At 37.4% G+C, this 17,526-nt stretch overlaps 1 protein-coding gene and 1 long non-coding RNA gene across 6 annotated transcripts in view; both read left to right on the forward strand.

Annotated features, from left to right (window-relative positions):
- SCFD2 (sec1 family domain containing 2) overlaps positions 1-17,526 on the forward strand; it is a 411,092-nt gene that overhangs the window by 211,215 nt on the left and 182,351 nt on the right. The window lies entirely within an intron of this gene.
- LOC125964241 (uncharacterized) lies at positions 6,111-15,219 on the forward strand. The gene is made up of 2 exons (XR_007477041.1): positions 6,111-13,608; positions 13,834-15,219. It is a non-coding gene; the product is annotated as an uncharacterized LOC125964241 (long non-coding RNA).

Here is a 17,526-nt window from a genome sequence, read left to right on the forward strand (position 1 = left end):
TGTTTGTTACCATTTAAAGGCTCATCAAATTTGATGGAGAATTATATTGAAATGCTTAGAGTTGGCAGGTCCTTTTTTCCTCACAGCTTTTTAAAGACTTATTTTGCCACTGATTGGTCCACCCACCTCATTTTGCTCTTAATATTTCACTAGCGCCTCTGCTTCTGACAGTTATGAGGACTCAACGCCAGCCAGATATCAGCAGGCCCCCTCAGCCCGGCAGCAGCTTGGAAGGAGGCTGACCAGAGCTGGGGAGCAGAGGCTTTTCATAAATAATCGTGTGTTCTTGTCAGTGGTTTTGGCCCTTGAAGGATGGTAACATGTTTTCATAGCAGATGGGTCAGCTCTTGCCTGCCATTCTGTCTTTTGAACTTCCTGTGCAAGAGTATGGTTTTCATCAACCTTGATGCTGTAGAGAACACCTACTTTATAAGACTGAATTTTTTTTTTTAGCCAAAAGAAAATAACTGAATGTTTTTGTGTATAAAAGGTTTCTTTGGAAAAGATTAAAAGGGGGTGGAGTAGCCAGACCAGATGTCCAAGTGAAAAATTGTAACTATGATAGAAGCTTTTTCGTGTAACGCATGAAAATTAAGACTGAGGAGAACCCTTTCTAGGTTCAGATTTCATTAAATGCCATTAAGAAATTATACCTTTTGCTCTAAAACTGCTTTCCCTTATTTTTTTGGTAAATAATCCCTGCACATAGATGTCAGTTTGCCCTCTTATGTCTACAGATCTTTTGGCAGGCAAACTACTGTCTCCTACCTTTTCTTTTTGGCATCTTGATCACATTTGCAGAAGGGCAATCCAAATGTAGTGCTCACAGGGTGAGCAGGGTTTGGAATGCTGAGTATGCTGGCCTCATTCCAATAGTATTTACTGCTGGCAGCTAAACATGGCTCAGGTAAATTATAGGGACCCCATCAACCCTATTGGACCCATAAAATTAGCTTTATCCAAGCAGTAGAAAGTGAATGTTTCAAAGCTTTGTACATTTCCAGAGGGAAAAACAACACATATATTACTGTCATGTCTATGTAGTGGAAACACAAGTATGTCCTACTTCAAGGAGCTCTAATATATAAAAATAGAAACATTAAAAGCACATAAACTAGGTGGTGATTAGATACCTTCCTACATTTACATTCAGATTATGATTACTTGACGATGAGAATAAGTGGCAAACTGTTAACGTCTGTAGAGATAATTCCATTTACAGAGTTTAAGAAATGACTGCACGATACAGTGAGAACGCATAACACAACCAGAAAGAAATGTCTGATGTTATTGTGGTTTTTGTCAGCAAAGGTCTCTGAGGTTTGAAGACCAAGTAAATCTGAGGCAAAATATAGTCCCATTAATTAAAATATGATTCACGTGTAATTTCTGAAACAAAGTATCCCTCTTTACAGTGGTCACCAGTGGTGCTCTGATGACCCCCTAGAAAATTCAGCCTGATCTGCTCTGCCTGACTGATTTGCCTGATGGGGACCCCATGGTACGTGAAACCATTAAGGAAGCCAGTGGTAGTCAACTCAGAGGTGAATTTTGGTTGCTCTTGTGTCTGAATGTTTAGCAGAAGGGATGAGAAGCCTAAGTCCTGAGTAGGCATTCATCGGAAATGTCCTGTGTTAGAAACACTGGGCTAGGTGTACTAGGGTACAGAACAGTGATAGAGAGTAGCTGTGGTAGAAATACTACTAATACGAGGAGAAGAACAAGTTGGTAGAAAGAAGCAGAAACCCATCTGAACTAGACCAAGTGGAAAGGGGACTGATTATAAGGAAAAATTGGAAATGTTATTGAATCCAGTTATAGGAAGTACAGCCAAGTTTAAGAGGAGCTAAAACATCTTTGAGTGTTCAGTCTCATTCAGAAGGTCTCAATCTCGAGACTGTCTCTTGTCTAGATTATCTGTGTACACCTGCCTGCCCTCTTCCTAGAAAACCAGCATCTTCTGTTTCTCCCTTGGTTTCTGCTTCTCCAATAAGCTTAGTCAACAAAGAGCTTTGATGTGCCATGTAGAACTCCCTGGCTATGTTCTATATGGCCTTATACTTCTGTTCCTCACAGCTAACTAGCTCAATCTTTGCATCCCAGTTTCAAATTCCCAAGAAAGTGAACCTTACTAACTGAGCCAAACCCATTGATTTGTTGTCCTTGGATCCCCCTAATACAAAAAATCACTATGTACTAAATAGTTTCTCTGTGCCAGGTCGTGGGTTAAACACTCTATATGTACTATCTCATGTAATTCTCATTCGATCTGCAACATCTTATTTAGTTCTTCAAAAATATTATGTACTTCATGTGGTTCTTGAGGGGATAAAATGAGATAATGTATGACCAAACAGTACATTTCACAGAATCTAGCCTTCATTAGTAAGGGCTTCATTAACATTAACTCATAATCAAAGTATTTTGAATGAATGAAGACTTGCTGGATTAAAGCTCTGAGGACCTGGGTTCTTACTGTGGTTTTTGCCAGCAACAAGTCTCTAACCTTCATTGGTTTCTACTTCATCAGATTATAAGAAATTATTGTTAATTATTTTTAAATGAATTTATTTATTTATTTTTGGCTGTCTTGGGTCTTCCCTGCACACAGGCTTTCTCTAGTTGCGGCGAGCGGGGGCTACTCTTTGTTGCGGCGCGCAGGCTTCTCACTACAGTGGCTTCTCTTGTTGTGGAGCACGGGCTCTAGGCACGTGGGCTTAAGTAGTTGTGGCTCGTGGATTCAGTAGTTGTGGCTCACGGGGTCTAGAGCGCAGGCTCAGTAGTTGTAGTGCACGGGCTCAGTTGCTCTGCGGCATGTGGGATCTTCCCGGACCAGGGCCCAAACCCGTGTCCCCTGCATTGGCAGGCGGATTCTCAACCACTGCACCAACAGGGAAGCCCTGTTAATTTTTTTAGGCATGGTAACGCTATTACGGTTGTGTTTTTAAAGGTCCTTATCTTTAAGGATGTGTACTGAAATATTTGTGGCTAAAATTATATGATATCTGGGACTGACTTCAAAATAATTTGAGAGGGGATAGATGGAGATAAAAAAAGATTGGCCATGAGTTATAATTGTTGAAGTTGTGTCAGGGATTTTATTATAGTACTATTCTTTCTACTTTTGTATAGGTTTCAAATTTCCCATAATAAAAAAAAAACGTAAAAAAAAATTGGAACAAGATCACAGAAGTCTTTACAACTCTAATTTTTTTTAATTCTGCTATTTGGAACAAAATAAGTCTTAGCCAGTGTTTACTCTGAATATTTAGCTTATATAACTAGTCTTTGAGTTTTATACAATTCGTACTTTTTTAATTACAAAAGTAATGTGAGAGTGTTAGAATATTGGCCTCCACCATCCCCTTTCCCATATTCCTGTTGCTCCTGCAGTAATCAGGGTATCTTTCCACACTTTTTTTCTGCAGTCATATGAACATTTTTATATACACATGTACAGGCTTTGGTGTTTTTTGTTTTATTTTCTTTACAAAATTTGGGCTAGTTATTTCCCACTTAATTACCTTATACATCAAGGACATCCCCCAGTAGATAGACACGGGCCTAACTCATTCTTAAAAATAGCAGCAAAGTATTCCATTATCTATATATTAATAGGGATATGAGTTTGATTTCTCTAATAGTGGCTTATCATAGAAACTTCTCTTTCAAGTGACAGGCAAAAGCAGTGAGGGTTAGGTGGCTGCTCTGGTGTATTAGGGCCCCAGGCTCCTTCTGATTCACTGCTCTACCATTCCTGGGGTGTTACTTTCATCCTCATAGTCCAGGATGGCTCTCCACCACTTCACATTGTAGCCAGTTAGAAGGGGGACAGGGGTAGGAAAAGGTATGACCCTTCCCTTCAATGGCCACAGCCAGAAGTTACAAACATTGCCTTTATTCCCCCATGTGCCAGAATTTGGTCACATGGCCACGGTCTTCCCTTATTGACAGATACTCAAGTTATTCCCACTTGTTTTTTGCCATTACAAACAATGCTGTATTAACATTCTTGTATATAGAGCCTATGTACTTTCACTGTTATTTCTATAGGATAGTTCCCCAAAAGTGGAACTGCTGTAAAACTGCATTTTTATACATTATGAACTAAAATGCTTAAAGGAAATTCTGTAGTTGGGCTTACAATTTAATTGATAAAGATCTCTAACTCTTGATGGCATGGTCTCATACGGAGCAACCCAGTTTTGACAATGTCACCGTATTTGTTCAGCCATGTTTTGACAATTATTTGACTATTTTATTGTATCTCATTCTTATCCATAAAAATTAATGAGCAATGGAACAATGAAAGTTTTGCTGTTAGTGAGATTTCTACTAGAATTTAATAGAATATAAAATGCTTAAGAACTGGGGATTTTGGCTCTTTTCTTCCCTGCTTTATTCCAGGCACCTAAAAGAATATGAGACATAATAGGCTCTCAATACATACTTGTTGAATGGTTGCAAGAAATCAACAAATGAAGTTTCATTGATGCAAATTGGAAACGATTAGGAGCATTAAAAATAGTGAATCTTTAGGCTCAATTGGACACTATCCTTAAACTGATCACCTGAATGTTTATTGTCAAAAAAGAAAGAAAATCTAAGTAAGATATACAAGATGCCATTGAAGATGTAGTGATACAGTGATTGAGAGCGCTCTAAAAGTATGAATTGAAAGTATCCCTCTAGTTTTTCAAATGCTGAAGAAGTTCACAGAATGTTGATAGGGATATAGTCCACTCTGGAATTCTCTGCCAAGAAAAGAAGGTGGTCCACATTTTCGTGACAGAATTTTTGAGGTTAAGATCATCAGAGCTAGGATTGCAGAATTCCTGTCAGCAAATCCCAGTTCTCAAGATTAAAACCACTCTTTTGCTAGTTACTTAGTTTGTGCTTATTTCGTCCTTGAAACCTTTCCTCTCCCAAAGTTCAGACACCATGTCTGTTTGTCTTACCACAGTATCCCCAGAGTTTAACCCTGTACCCCTCACTTAGTGGGTGCCTATAAAATAAATGTTGAAAGAGTGCAGGGATGAACACTCAGTAATTTAATTTACAGTATTACGTTTAATGTTTATATTTGTCAGTATTCTTTAGGTGGCAAGTAACAGAAACCCAACTCAGACCACCTTCACAAAGAAGATGGTTTTATTAGGAGGAGACTCAGTCCAGTCACAGAGAGGAAGCCAGGGCAGCCTGGACATCTCAGGGGCTAAAACTAGCAGGACTCTCTCTCTCTCCATCTTTGTCTCTTGTCTCACCCTCTTCTTATACGTGTATGATGATCTTTTATTGCACATGAGGTTTTCTTTAAGTATCTGAGTCCCAAGGCTCATATCCTAATAATCATTCACCAGAGAAGAAATTTTGTCCCACCAGCTCCATTTATAAAATTGTTATGGGAGCACTTGAATTGTCCTGTCTTGGGTTACACACTGCTGTGGAAAAGATCTGTCACCAGAGGAAAGATAGGGGTGATGTTAGTGAAGCATTGCATATTAAAGTTCCTGGTTTTTCTTTTTTGCTTTTTTTTTTAAAAACGTCTTTATGGAGTATAACTGCTTTACAATGGTGTGTTAGTTTCATTTCTGCTGTATAGCAAAGTGAATCAGCTATACATATACATATATCCCCATATCTCCTCCCTCTTGCGTCTCCCTCCCACCCTCCCTATCCTACCCCTCAAGGTGGTCACAAAGCACCGAGCTGATCTCCCTGTGCTATGTGGCTGCTTCCCACTAGCTATCTATCTTACATTTGATAGTGTATATATGTCCATGCCACTCTCTCACTTAGTCCCAGCTTACCCTTCCCCCTCCCCATGTCCTCAAGTCCATTCTCTACATCTGTGTCTCTGTTCCTGTCCTGCCCCTAGGTTCTTCAGAACCATTTTTTTTTTTTTTAGATTCCGTATAGATATGTTAGCATACAGTATTTGTTTTTCTCTTTGTGACTTACTTCACTCTGTACGACAGACTCTCAGTCCATCCACCTCACTACAAGTAACTCAATTTTGTTTCTTCTTATGGCTGAGTAATATTCCATTGTATATATGTGGCGCATCTTCTTTATCCATTCATCTGTCGATGGACACTTAGGTTGCTTCTATGTCCTGGCTATTGTAAATAGTGCTGCAGTGAACGTTGTGGTACATGACTCTTTTTGAATTATGGTTTTCTCAGGGTATATGCCCAGTAGTGGGATTGCTGGGTCATATGGTAGTTCTATTTTTAGTTTTTTAAGGAACCTCCATACTGTTCTCCATAGTGGCTGTATCAATTTACATTCCCACCAACAGTGCAAGAGGGTTCCCTTTTCTCCACACCCTCTCCAGCATTTATTATTTGTAGTTTTTTTTTTTTTTTTTGGCTGTATGCGGGCTCTCACTGTTGTGGCCTCTCCCGTTGCGGAGCACAGGCTCCGGACGCACAGGCTCAGCGGCCATGGCTCATGGGCCCAGCCGCTCCGTGGCATGTGGGATCCTCCCAGACCGGGGCACGAACCCATGTCCCCTGCATCGGCAGGCGGACTCTCAACCACTGCGCCACCAGGGAAGCCCTATTTGTAGATTTTTTGATGATGACCATTCTGACTGATGTGAGGTGATACCTCATTGTAGTTTTGATTTGCATTTCTCTAATGATTAGTGATGTTGAGCATTGTTTCATGTGTTTGTTGGCTATCTGTATATCTTCTTTGGAGAAATGTCTATTTAGGTCTTCTGCCCACTTTTGGACTGGGTTGTTTGTTTTTTGATATTGAGCTGCATGAGCTGCTTGTAAAGTTTGGAGATTAATCCTTTGTCAGTTGCTTCATTTGCAAATATTTTCTCCCACTCTGAGTGTTGTCTTGTCATCTTGTTTATGGTTTCCTTTGCTGTGCAAAAGCATTTTAAGTTTCATTAGGTCCCATTTGTTTATTTTTGTTTTTATTTCCATTTCTGTAGGACGTGGGTCAAAAAGGATCTTGCTGTGATTTATGTCATAGAGTGTTCTGCCTATGTTTTCCTCTAAGAGTTTAATAGTGTCTGGCCTTACATTTAGGTCTTTAATCCATTTTGAGTTTATTTTTGTGTATGGTGTTAGGGAGTGTTCTAATTTCAGGCTTTTACATGTATCTGTCCAGTTTTCCCAGCACCACTTATTGAAGAGGCTGTCTTTTCTCTATTGTATATTCCTGCCTCCTTTATCAAAAATAAGGTGACCATATGTGTGTGGGTTTATCTCTGGGCTTTCTATCCTGTTCCATTGGTCTATATTTCTGTTTTTGTGCCAGTACCATACTGTTTTGATTACTGTAGCTTTGTAGTATAGTCTGAAGTCAGGGAGCCTGATTCCTCCAGCTCCGTTTTTCTTTCTCAAGATTGCTTTGGCTATTCAGGGTCTTTTGTGTTTCCATACAAATTGTGAATTTTTTTGTTCTAGTTCTGTGAAAAATGCCAGTAGTAGTTTGATAGGGATTTTTTTTTTTTGCTTTTTATATTTTAAATAATCATATGAAAATTGTTATTACTACCTGGTGCTAAAAAAAGTAGAAACAATTTTAATATAATGAAGAACTTTATAATGTCTAAAATTTTATTTAGTTATATGGGAATAGAATCCCCCTGTTAGAACATAACTCTTACTCTCAAGTTATATATATCTAACTTGCTTAGATGTTTTTAAGAATGATTTTTTATGAAAGTTAGGAATACCTATACATGTGATACAGTCATTGGAACAGTGATAAGAGCATGGGGTTTGGAATCATTCCCTTGGTTACAGTTTTCATTCTATTATTAACTGAGCAAGAGATATACCCTGAGCCTCAGTTTTGTGTTTGTTTTTGCTTTTAAATAAATTTTGGGGGTGTTTTTGTTTGTTTGTTTCTTAATCTGTAAACTGATGGGATTAAAAACAATATTTATTTCACAGACTGATTGTGAAGATCAAGAGAGACAATGGATATGAAAAAATTTGTTAATTACAGAGTACAAACATTAAGTAGTTATCATTGTATCCTATTTCTAAAGTGATAATTTGGGTTCCATGAACATCCCTCCCCCTGCCCCAAAATTATATGCAAACTCGAATGTGTTTATACCTGTATCACTTACTATTAGGTTCAGCTGTGAGTGACAGAACACCAAGTAACTGACCTAACAAAATGTAAGTCCACTTTCCTCTCAAATTATACAAACTCCAGAGATAAGCCATCCAGGACAGGTATGGCAGTTCCACAATCATCAGCGGCCCAAGCTCCTTCCCTCTTGTTGTTTTGCTTTACTAAGCCTCTGGTTTTCTCCTCATAGTCCAGAATGACAGCTTAAACACTTAAGCCAGCAATAAAGATGAAAGTGGGGAGGAAGTGGAAGAAGGCCATGATCCCTGCCTTTAAGAACACTTCCTGGAAGTTGAACATGACACTTAAGCTTGTATCTCATTGAATTTAGTCACATGGCCACACCTCACTTGAAGAGCAGCTAAGAAATGTAGTCTTTTTTCTAAGGCATCCATTACTAAGCAAGAAGGGAGAGTACTTAGAGGAAGAATCGTCTGTGTCTGTATTAAAATGGATATGTATTTCAAATACAGCTTTCATCAGAATCTTAAAGAGATCTATTATAATTTATAAACATTAAAAAAACACACTGTTTCAAAGCAGAATCAGCCGTTTGCTATGTAAACATATAGATTAGGGATATCTTTCTAGATCATCATCAGTCTGTGCTGTGAGCAGGAGCATAGGAGATAATCAGTAAGCATAGGTTTGGTGCTGTCGTATATAGCATCAAAACCATTTGATAATGTTGGTTTCTTATTTTAATTTACCCTCTTAAATCAATCACTTTACATATCATAAGTCAATGACTTCTTTTTCATGCACTCTACTGATGATGTATTACTTAAAAGATTCTTAAGCAATTTAAAATTTAATCTGTACACTCTTCTTCTTTCATCATTTTGGATACTAATCACGATTCTTTTTGAGAATTAATTGACTTTTACTTTTCATAATTAATTTAATTTCAAATTTATAAAGTCTAGTGAGTATCTTTCTTAGTTTAATTGAATTTTTCTTTTAATGCTTTTACTTTGTACAGATCATCTGATCTTATTGTTTATACCTCATTTTAAGTAACGCATGTTAAGCAACACATAAACTGTCAAAAATTCTAATTTAATTCATTTCAGAAGTAAACAACTGACAAAACCAACTCAGAAGAAGTAAACATTTATTAGACATTCTAATGGTTTTGTTTTTATTGTGCATAGTCTTTGCTTATGTAGAAATGTGTAACTATAAATGGTTAGGTTATTTATTTTAATGAATTTCTACTAAGAATTTTTCTCTCTTTAGAAACAAGTCAGATGTGAACATTAAACACATGACCAAAAAAAAGAAGAAAAAAGTCTTACTAATGTAATTGTCAAAGTAAAAATATGTCAGGATTTTTTTAAGTATTAAAAATAGTTAATTATGCAGCCATTTAAACTTGATTGATAAAGAAAGATGTATATGCATATTGTTAAAGTAGAAAGGAACGTTACAAAGCTAGTATGTCTGATATATTTTTTTAAATATTTAAGTGTCAGGGGAAAACAATCTCTAACAGTATACACCAGCTACCAACCATTTAATAGCATCTATCTGTGGATGATGGGATTAAAGGTGATTTTTTACTTTCTAGAGTATTCCTTTCCATGTTGTATGGATTTATATAGTATCATGTTGCATTGCTTTTATTACCAGGCTAAAAAAAAACAAACTAGCAAGCTTTCCCCTTTTTGAAGAAAAGTTAGTTATAATAAAATGAATAAACAGAGGTAGCATTTTGGGGGGTTTTTTCCCACTGCAGAACTCTATCTTTAAAAATAAAAAAGTCATAGTGCTCGCTTCGGCAGCACATGTACTAAAATAATAATAATAATTTTTTTTTAAAGTCACTTAGAAGGTAAAATTATGTACCCATAACTGAGTACTACAGTTTTAAAGCATAGCATTTGGGAAATTTCACAGCAAACTTGATATATGGCTGCTTTTGCTGAAGAAACGTCTTTGCCTTGTCTGTGCTGGGCTGATAGCTACACTGAATTGCAATGAGATATGAAGTAGAGTAAATCATTGTGAATTCGGAATTTAGTCTCCTGGATCTCCTTCCCTTCAGAGTCACTGACTCAGTGTTAATGAGGATGTGTGTGTGTTACTTATCTCAAGGTGTGAGATTAGCAAATGACTGCGGGGCAAATCAGTAAAGCTTTTGTGCTCTGTGAAAGCAAGAATAAACCAGCTATTTTAACCCAAGCCCAGGCATTCCTTTCTCTGGATTCCCTAGCGGATCCTTCAGCTGAATTTGAGCCTTATAATAAAGCCACTTTCTGTGCTTCTCTGTGCATGTTGAGAATCCTGCCAAAGCCTTCTATGAGGTATCTGTGAATTTCTCCTGGGAGAACACCACACAGTGTCCTTGGCTTCCTGCTCTAAATGATCCACTCCAATGACACACTGTAATCCTACTCAAGGTAGGGAGAATGAGCTGCCAAAACCTATTTATCACTTTGCTGGCCTTGAAACATGCACATCTGTCTAAAGTTAAACAAGGGTCATAGGAAGAGCTTTTCTTTTTCCCCCGCCTCGCCAACACTAGTATCTTGTATAAAGATTAAAATAAATTGTGCAGTGTTTCACTGCATTGGTCTTCTCACCCTACAAAGTGCCATTCTTTAAAGATGTATAAAAGAGTGAATTTGGGGAAATAGATGTTTGCAGTTTCACAAATAAATATTGAATATCCAGAGCTAGGAGGCATTGGTTAAATAGATGATGGTTATCCATTAAAATGGAATATTATGCTACCATTAAAAATAATGTTGAAGAATACTTAATGAAGTACACAAATGGCTATTGAATGGATAACCATCACCTTTTTAACCAAAATAATACGTAGAATATTATCCCATTTTTGTTTTTAAAAATTAAAAATATATACACAGGAAAAAGTGTGGAAAGATATGTACCAATAAACTTTTTGTAGTTACTTTTGAGTGGAAGAATTATGTTTGAATTTTCCCTTCTTCTCTTTTCTTTCTCATTTTCTTTTTTCTTTTTTTCATCAATATTTATTAACTTTTCTACTTTTGAAACAAACTACAAAGTCATTTAAAATAGGTTTATTAGGGCTTCCCTGGTGGCACAGTGGTTGAGAGTCCGCCTGCCGATGCAGGGGACACGGGTTCGTGCCCCGGTCTGGGAGGATCCCACGTGCCACGGAGCGGCTGGGCCCATGAGCCATGGCCGCTGAGCCTGCACATCCAGAGCCTGTGCTCCGCAACAGGAGAGGCCACAGCAGTGAGAGGCCCGCGTACCGCAAAAAAAAAAAAAAAAAAAAAAAAGGTTTATTAGTGTTGATCCTTATCTAAAATAGAAAATTTGCCAATTAATATGAAACAAAGGGGACAGATTTTAGAGCATTTTATTTCTGGCAGTTAAATTTATATTTTTTAAAAGACACTTTAGAAACTGTGGAGAGGGAGCAGAGGGCAATACAGGAACTCCCTGTACTTCCCACTCAATTTTCCTCTAAACCTAAAACTTCTCTAAAAATAAAATCTATTAATAAAAATTTTAAAAGCCCCTTTACACTTGTTCTACTTGGCCATCTTTTATTTTCTCACCATCACAGGTTATGTTGGTAAGCACAAGTTACATTAATACTTGACTTTTTACAAGCCATAGGGCAGTGTTTATGAGCAAGATGGTTCTAACTGTAGTCCGGAGAATGGTAAAGGCTCGCTGAATATTCTGTAGACTGTTAGGATCTGATATTCTGGATTTCTTGGCCTCTTAAACCTCAAACACTATCAGCCCCCTTCCACTCCTAGCCATAGAACAAAGCAGATTCCGTACCCCCTGGATTCCCATAGGCATTAGTGATGACCCCTACCCTCAGGGATCTGTCATCAGTGGCCCTGCTGTGAAATCAGTTCAGTGCACATCCCTGCTCTGAAAGTTTGCCACCGTGCTGTTCCAGCCACTCTTTTGGTTAAGACCCACTTCCAGAAAGCCCGTATTGAAGTGCAAGTGTGAATGAATACTGACCATATTGACCAAAAGGAAGGTGTGAGGTCCAGGGTGAGTAAAGCATGTGAAGATGACTGAGGGAACTAGAAGGCTATGATATATAGTATTGACTTGCTCCATGTTCTCAGTAGCATGAGCTGCAGAGAGAAGAAAGAGGGAAGAAGGTAGAAGGGGACCAAGTAAGACAGAGTGAGGGGGATACCACTGTCCTATGCTTGCCTTGGGGTAGAATTCTAGTCATCATTTTTACCTAACCAACCAACCAACTGCCTTACCAACCAACTGTAATTACTTCTTCCCTTCCCTTTTGTCATTCCATAAACATGCATTAGACATCTACTCTGTGCCCAACTCTGTGCTAGGTTCTGGGGTTGTAAGGTGAGAACAAGCATCCATGTCCTCTTTCCCTCATGAGGCGTATAGTCTAATGGAAGGGAACTTATCAAATAACCACACATAAAAATGTCAAGTAACAGCTGTGCTAAGTGCTATGGAGGAGAGGTACGCTGTTGTAGGAGGGTTGAACCTGGGAAGTCAGGCTAGACATCCTCAAGGAAGTGACACTTCAGCTGAGCTCTGAAGGATAAGTCAAGTGAATGCAGGCAGCATGAAGGGTTTTCCAGACAGAAGGAACAGCATGTGCTAAAGCTTTGTCTAATCTTGTTTGGAAGGGGGCTACTAGAGCACTGAGGAAAGCCTTCAGTTTTTAATGTTCTGACTCTCAAACACCCCAAAAGACTCATCCAGGTGCAAGCAAATGTTCCTGTGAACCCAGTATATTCATTTTTTGTGTTTTGCTTCAGCTATAAAATTTGTTTTTACAGCTGCACTTTCTGGTACAGAATTTGAACACATATCATAAAACGAAAGACTACAAATGTTGATTGTTCTGATTTTGATTGCTAAACGGCCAGTGTCACCCAGCAGTTACTTCATCACCTTGATAATGTAAAATAAGCACCAAAGGTCAGGCTCTCAAATTTAGGTTGTCTTCATAACATGATTCTCACACACTTTTTAATTTGCTTCACGTTGCAGCTTTGATTTTAGATACAAGCCAAATGAGACTGAGCTTTGCCCGCAAGTTGTTTTCTTTGTAATATTTTGATAAGGTAAAGAGTTTTGTCAAGTGCTGTTTTTAATGCTCGAATTTAAAGACTTCAAAGACAATTAGTCCTGGTCAGACCATTCATCTGTGATTATTTTCATGGTGAAATGGTAGTATTAAATCTCCTGATGTTAAGGGAATAATTTTACTTCAAAGCATAGTTCCAGAATATTCTGTCTGGTCTTGCCACAAGTTCATGTTCCTTAAGGTTTTATTCTTGTAAGAGCTATTCAATGAATACAGTAGCAAGAAAATGGATGAAAAACATATGGTGTTCTTATTCAGGGGTTCAGTTGATCATTTTCATTTTTAAACCTTCAGTCATCCACCTTATTTATTTCTCCAGTGTCTAGGGTTGTGTTGTGCATGTATTCAAACTGTTGAAAAATGACAAAACATATAGTATGGTAGTGGAATGCAACAGGAATCATTACGTGTATTTAATTTTTTTTTTTTTTTTTTTTTTTTTTTTTTGCGGTACTTGGGCCTCTCACTGTTGTGGCCTCTCCCGTTGCGGAGCACAGGCTCCGGACGCGCAGGCTCAGCGGCCATGGCTCACGGGCCCAGCCGCTCCGCGGCATGTGGGATCTTCCCGGACTGGGGCACGAACCCGCATCCCCTGCATTGGCAGGCGGACTCTCAACCACTGCGCCACCGAGGAAGCCCTAATTTTTTTAAGTTAGAAAGAAACCAAACTCTATTTTGATAAGACACAGTAACAGAAACCAAATGGAAAGAGAAAATTATTATTAAATTATTTTTCTAAGACAAAAAATTTTGAAATAGAGTGTCAGTGTTTTTGAATAATGTTGACCTAAAAGATACTATGACATACTTTGAAGTGTGATATTATTAGTATAAAAGCAGAATAACAGTTAATGTCTTTAAATATGACTAAGTATAGTTTAAGAAAAATAATAAAATCTATTAGATGAACCAGAGTATTATTGATGGTTTGCTAGGATAGTTTCTCAGAAGGATTGCAGAGATTTTCCATGCTTTCTCCTAATCTGACTTATTATTTGTATCATAAATGTTCTTCAGTAGAAGTATTCATTTTCTTTTCAGATCTCCCTTTTATATTTGACCAAAGTTTATCTCTGTTATCTTTTTCCCTGGGTTACTTCACTGGTCTATATCCTTGAATTAATTTATATATGGTATATATAGTCCTAACTTGTAAGAGCCGTATTGAATCTACTCTGCTAACTGGTATAAGCAATCTATGACCACTGCTAACTACATGATTGTCATTTGTGTAATAATTATTCTACTGAAATCATCTTCTGCTGAAAGTTTCCCTGCCACTCTCAAGGTATCTGCTGCCATGACTAGAGTTCTTTCCCCTCCCTTTCTCTATATTTTTCTGATTGCTCCCCCCCTGCTTTTTTTGGCCTTCTGTAACTATTGGAAAAACAAATTGATTATTTTCTAAAAAGAAACATGCTTGTGTAAGTAAGCTTGTAGAAGCACTCATCCTAGTGGAAAATTAGAGATGGCTCCAAATAAAATATTAATAATATTTTAATTATAAATAGTAATTTATTGAGCATTTTTTAGTGTTTTTATTTTTTAATTTCTTTTTATTTTGAGCATCTTTTCATGTGCCTGTTGGCCATCTGCATATCTTCTTTTTTTTTAACATCTTTATTGGAGTATAATTGCTTTACAATGGTGTGTTAGTTTCTGCTTTATAATAAAGTGAATCAGTTACACATATACATATGTCCCCATATCTCTCCCCTCTTGTGTCTCCCTCCCACCCTCCCTATCCCACCCCTCTAGGTGGTCACAAAGCACTGAGCTGATCTCCCTGTGCTATGTGGCTGCTTCCCACTAGCTATCTATTTTACATTTGGTAGTGTATATATGTCCATGCTACTCTCTTACTTTGTCCCATCTTACCCTTCCCCCTTCCCATATCCTCAAGGCCATTCTCTAGTAGGTCTGCATCTTTATTCCCGTCTTGCCCCTAGGTTCTTCATGACCTTTTTTTTTTTTTTTTTAGATTCCATATATATGTGTTAGCATACGGTATTTGTTTTTCTCTTTCTGACTTACTTCACTCTGTATGACAGACTCTAGGTCCATCCACCTCACTAAAAATAACTCAATTTCGTTTCTTTTTATGGCTGAGAAATATTCCATTATATATATGGAACATTTTTTATGTGCCAGGCACTAAACTAACTCCTCTATGTGGATTATCTCATTGAACCCTATGAAATCTGTGCCTTTTTAATGCCTCGTTTTCAAATGAGGAAATTGAAGCTCAAGGAACTCAAGAAACTTATCCAAGTTCTTTTAAATAGTAAGTGGTGGGGCTAGAATTGAAACTTCATAGGGACATATTTTAAGAGTGTGGTGGTTTTTTTTTTTCCCACGTAGATAATGTCACACTTCATTGTGTTAGGGCATCTTCTGAAAGTGAGCTTGTTCAATAATGGAATCTTCTACACCTTACTGTCTCATGTCTGTTTTCAAAGACCTTCAGTGATATAGTTTGATATAGAAAGTTAATAATGTTGCTTCTAGTTTTGAAAATGAGGCATAAGTGAGCTCAATTATGTCTTCAGGACATCTGCCCAAGTAATAAATCCCTCCCTCCATTTACAATTTCCGTAAGTTCATTTGCATTACCAGGACATTGATAGAAGTTTCTTTAACAACACCTTTCCCACTGCTTCAAGTGTTTGATAAAAAATGGATGTGTTGGGAGCTATTGCCGAAATGGTGAAGGTAAACTTGAGATAACACTGATATTTTATATAAAGAACAAACTTGTTAAGAAAGGAAAAGGGAGTGTGAAACTGCAGTTTGCCTTGAAATTAGCCACAAATGATAGGAAATCCAGAATAGACAGCTAACGCCTAGAGTTGAGCTGGAAAAAAATTCTGATAAACAGAGAATTTGCCACAGGAGCCCTTTTCCAAGAGCTGGTTATATTCATCTGGGCCTAGAGGGTTAATTTAATCAAGTGAATCTAATTTTAGTCATTAAGAAAGTCAGTTGGGATGAAGAAACTTTGAACAGATTCTGGGCACCTTCATCAAATAACAGTGAATCTTATTCAGGTTATGTAGTTGTCTTTCACTTTTCTCAGTTAATGATAAGCAGTATTGCCCTAGAGCCAGACAGATTTGAGTTTGAATCCTAACTTCCCTGTTTATCAGGTTGGAGACTTTGGGTGAGTTTCACCTCTCTGACCTTCACTTTTCCTTGTCTGTTAAAGGGGATAACAGTATTTGCTCCCAAGGATCAGTCGATAAATTTGTGAAAGTGAAATCAGAGCCCTCTCTTTCCTTCCCTTTTTATCTCTTTTTAAAATGGGAATTATTATTTTTAATGTATGGTACCATTTCTTTAAGGAACTCTACCCCTCTTATTAACTTTGGAGAATTGTTACATTGGGGGACAAATTGCATACAGAATAATTGCTCTGGGTTTTTTGTATTAGGACTTCTAATATAAAGATTGATTATAGAGTTTTGTGCATTTAAGTTGAAAGTCATAATATCAGTATTCACAAATAAATTATGAATAAAGTCAAACAAAAACATTATTCCAAATATTATTTCCAACGGTGAAGAAAATGAAATTTGCTAAATTAATCCTCACCATGTTAAGCTCCTATTATTATATGCAGGGCTTGGTCTTAACACATTTTAAATTTGAGCATATATTTTCATAAATAAAAATTCCATTTTGTCATCTCAATGTGAAAGGAATTCAGGAAATTACTAGATGAATGATTTTTTTTTGGTAGGCCAAGGTTATTTCACATTTTTAATAGTGGCTTCATATCACTGTATACCTATTAAATTATATGGGTTCCGTGTAATGATAGCAGTCTTGTTACTCAAGAGACTAAATCCCTGGAGGATACTCAAAAAGCAAATTTTCTTGTGTCTAATCACACATGTGATATTGCATCTCCTCTCACTTGAAGTGAAAATACTTTCTTTTTCTGTGTCACAGTTGAATCATGATTTTTCCCTGCTATTACATTTATATCATGGCAGGATAAAAGTTGTAAAATTAGAGTAAATTTTAGAAAGCACAGGTAGGATTTTGGTTATTAGTCGGAATACCACTCTCCCCACTCCTGAGTTGCCCGACTGACTAGAAATAATATTGTGTGTTAAGATGCTTAAGCAAAGAATACCTATAATTCTTTGCTTGGTTCTCTGATAACTAGGATTAGAGTGAGCAGAAATGCAGGGGAAAACGTCCAAATCGGCGGTTGTCTCTACAGAAGTAAGGTGCCTGACACTCTTCCATGAGAGACTACTGCTACTAGCAGTGATGGTGATGGTACATATTGTATTTTATAACTGCAATAATGATAATGT

This window comes from Orcinus orca, chromosome 4 (assembly GCF_937001465.1).
Source record: "Orcinus orca chromosome 4, mOrcOrc1.1, whole genome shotgun sequence".
Classification (NCBI taxonomy): domain Eukaryota; kingdom Metazoa; phylum Chordata; class Mammalia; order Artiodactyla; family Delphinidae; genus Orcinus; species Orcinus orca.